The sequence below is a fragment of the Lissotriton helveticus genome, chromosome 11 (assembly GCF_964261635.1).
Source record: "Lissotriton helveticus chromosome 11, aLisHel1.1, whole genome shotgun sequence".
Taxonomy (NCBI): Eukaryota; Metazoa; Chordata; class Amphibia; order Caudata; family Salamandridae; genus Lissotriton; species Lissotriton helveticus.
The window spans coordinates 1,115,384,889-1,115,388,845 of record NC_136072.1 but is presented as its reverse complement, the minus strand read 5'-3'; the positions used below and the strand labels follow the sequence as shown (position 1 = coordinate 1,115,388,845).

Below are 3,957 nucleotides of genomic sequence, written 5' to 3'. Positions count from 1 at the left end.
CCCGACGGCGGATGGCTGACGTGCAGGTGGGGCAACCCTCCCTTGTTGCCAGGTAGCCTGTTCGTACTGGTCCCCCAGTGCAGCAGGGCCGAGGGTTTGAAGACTCACGCGGTCCCTCCCGGTAACTCTGGGCGGGACCGGTGGCAATGGGGCTGCTTGCTCCCATCACTCCAGGAGCACCCCTTGCCCGTGGTTGGGGTGGGGGAACTTACTGGGCTGAGAGTCTAATAACACTTTTTTTCTCCCAACGGTGCAGACCGACTTCCAGAGGGGAAGTCTTGAAGGGGACGCCAGTCCGTCTCGACGCGCGGGCATCAGACAAACGGTGTTGCCTTCCTCCCGCCTCTCCCATGAAACCTGCAGGTGGGCGAATTTTTTCAAAAAGTTGCATGTGACTCTTGACAGTGGATCACTTGGCTTGCGCGTCGATGAAGAGCGTACCAAGCTGCGAGAATTAGTGCGAATTGAAGGACACATTGATCATCGACACTTCGTACACACGTTGCAGCCCCGGTTCCTCCTGGGGCTATGCCTCTCTGTTATGTTATGATATGTTATATGGCACTTATAAAGCGCGGCTAATCCCAGGAGTGTCCGGCGCTGAAACAAAGACCATGCAACAACTAACAGAAAAAGAATCTCTGCTTGCGACAAGTAATCCGAAAGATTTACAGCTGAAACAGCCAGGTCTTTAAGTTCCACCTAAACGTGAGGAGGCCTTGCGTCTGTCTGAGACCAAGTGGCAGAGAGTTCCATTAACGAGAAGCTGCCACTTGAAAGGATCTGCCCCCAATCCTCGACAGCCTGACCTTAGGAGTGAAGGTCAGAAGCTGAGCGGAAGACCTCAGAGTGCGCTGGGGAATGTAATGTTGAAATCTTTCATTGAGGTAAGGAGCCCCAATCTTATGGAAGGCTTTAAAGACCAGCACCAATGATTTGAAATGGATCCATTTCTGAACTGGGTGCCAATGCAGGGAGAGCAGCAAAGGGGTCATGTGTGTCCTGGGACCTGCCAGAAAAATGGCTCTGGCCGCAGCGTTTTGGATCACTTGAAGACGGCCGACCAGATATGCAGGAAGGCCTGGTTAGAGGGAGTTGACATAATCCAGCCTAGAGATCACCAAGGCCTGTACGACCGTCTTTCTATGCGGGACAGGAAGTAGGGGGAGAAAGTTTTGCAGCATTCTCAACAACCCAAAGCAGGTTCCGGCCACTGATTGTATCTGGGCCTTCATTGAGAGGGTAGAATCCAGTTTAACCCCTACATTTTTTGCCGTGGTCACTGGTGCTGAAGAGGGGGGACATATCTTGCGGCCACCAATTAAGTCAAGCATCGCAGGGGCCGGAGCCAAAGAAAATAATCTTAGATTTGCCTGAGTTACATTTCAGTTGGTTAATTCTGAGCCAGGAAAAAACCTCGGATAAGCAGCTTTTAATAGCATTGCCATTGAACTCGGCCCCCTTCTCACATGTGAACAACAGTTGGGTATCGTCCGCATATGAAATTATTTTCGCACTATGCTTCTCGGCTATGAGTGAGAGAGGGGCCATGTACAAATTAAACAGTGTAGGGCTCAAGATTGAGCCCTGGGGAACTCCGACTTTCATAGGCAATATATCGGCGGAGAAAGGAGGGGACCAAATCGTTTGTTTACGAATTTTAAGAAAGAAGGTGAGCCAGCTCAATACAGTGCCTCCGACACCGCACTCCTCTAGTCTGCTCAGCAGTCTGTTATGGGGTACGCTGTGGAAGTCAGCAGAGAGGTCCAACAACACCAGTACCGCATTGCCTCCTTTATCCAATTGGGTTTTACATCAGGGGATCTCTAAGACTATAATAGAATTGAAAGAGATGTACTGGTGGCCAGGAATGAATGCACACATTCACACATTCGTACTTAACTGCAATGACTGCAATAGAAATCGCAGCACAGAACGCCATCACATTCCTGACTATAGCATAGCCAGCCCAGTACAAACACCATTGTTAGACAGCATTAGACTTTCTACACGCAGACGTCCCTATGAACAAATGCGGTCCCACAGATATTAAGACAAGGTTCATTTGGATGTGGCCTCAGCGCTCGGCTGATGCTCAAACTGTTATAAAAGATTTGCGAGTCTTTATCGACACATACACAGTCGGCACGCTACATTCTGACCAGGGTCCTGCGTTTAGCTCTCGAGCTTACAAGGAGGCCATGGCCAAATTGGGCGTTGCATTGCTGTACTCTAGTCCATTCCATCCTGAGCGAAATTCGGTACTGGAGAGAAAAAAACGGGACATTAAAAGCAATCTAAAACAGCTAGGGTATTAGGCTCAGGTGACGGGTGGGTAAAACATCTAATAAGTGTTCAACGTAGTCTTAACAATCTGCCAAGAAGTTCTCTAGGGGATATCACTCCATATGAAGTCCTTTTTGGGACCAGAATGTTAATATCGGATCTCGATTGTCAGACAGCCACGCAGCCCACAAGGACGCCACGCGCACACATCACCACCTCATCAGATCAGCCAAGAGAGCGTCTTTCAAAACCTGCCTGGACAACAAGGCTCATGACAGCAAAGAACTCTTCAGCATCGTGAAGGAACTCTCGAACCCCAGCGCCAACACCAACGACATCCCACCCTCACAAGAACTGTGCAACTCGCTGGCCACCTTCTTCAATCGCAAGATCACTGACATCCACAACAGCTTCAACAAATCGACCGCCCCGACAACGCCAGACTCCACCCCCCACGAACTGCACCTGCACCAACTGCCTGACCTCCTGGACCAACGTCAACGGTGACGAAACACGCAAGATCATGAACTCCATCCACTCAGGTTCACCGTCAGACCCTTGCCCACACCACATATTCAACAAAGCAGACACAGCCATCACACCCCAACTACAGAAAGTAATCAACATCTCCCTTGAGACAGCCACATTCCCGGAAAGCTGGAAGCATGTCAAGATCAACGCCCTTCTCAAGAAACCCAAGGCGGACCCCAAGGACCTCAAAAACTTCCGGCCCATCTCCCCGCTCCCGTTCCCGGCGAAGGTCATCGAGAAAGTCGTCAACACGCAACTGACCCGCCACCTTGAGGACAGCAACATCCTAGACCCATCCCAGTCCACATTCTGAAGAAACCACAGCACCGAGACAGCCCTCCTCGCCGCCACAGACAACACCAGGATCCAACTTGACAACGGGAAAACATCAGCCCTAATCCTCCTAGACCTGTCAGCCTCCTTGGACACGGTCTGCACCACACACTAAAGACACGCCTCCAAGATGCCGGAATCCAAGAGAAGGCCCTGGACTGGACCACATCCTTCCTCTCCGGCAGAACCCAGAGTGTCCGCCTTCCCCCCTTCCGCTCCGAAGCCACTGACATCATCTGCGGCGTACCCCAGGGATCATCCCTTAGCGCGATGCTGTTCAACATCCACATGGCCCCCCTCGCACACGCCGCCCGCCAGCATGACCTCAACATCATCTCCTATGCTGACAACACCCAGCTGATTATCTCCCTCACCAAATACCCGCACACCGCCAAAACCAACCTCCACGAGGGAATGAAGGCCATTGCCGAATGGATGAGGAACAGCCGACTGAAGCTGAACTTGGACAAGACGGAGGTCCTCATCCTCGGAACCACCCCGGCAGCCTGGGACAACTCCTCGTGGCCGTCCACGCTGGAAACAGCACCGACACCCACCGACCACGCACGCAACCTGGGATTCCTCCTCGACTCCTCCCTCTCCATGTCGAAGCAGGTCAACGCCATTTCCTCCTCCTGCTACAACACCCTCCGCATGCTTCGCAGGATCTACAAGTGGATCCCCACCGAAACAAGAAGAAAGGTGACCCAGGCCCTCGTCAGCAGCAGACTGGACTACGGCAACGCACTCTACGCAGGCATCCCGGCCAAGCACCAATGACTGCAACGTATGCAAAACGCCTCTGCC

At 52.2% G+C, this 3,957-nt stretch overlaps 1 pseudogene; it reads left to right on the top strand.

The window, feature by feature from the left end:
• The first annotated feature begins 393 nt into the window (after positions 1 to 393).
• LOC144793545 (5.8S ribosomal RNA) lies at positions 394 to 542 on the top strand (annotated as a pseudogene).
• Positions 543 to 3,957: the final 3,415 nt, after the last annotated feature.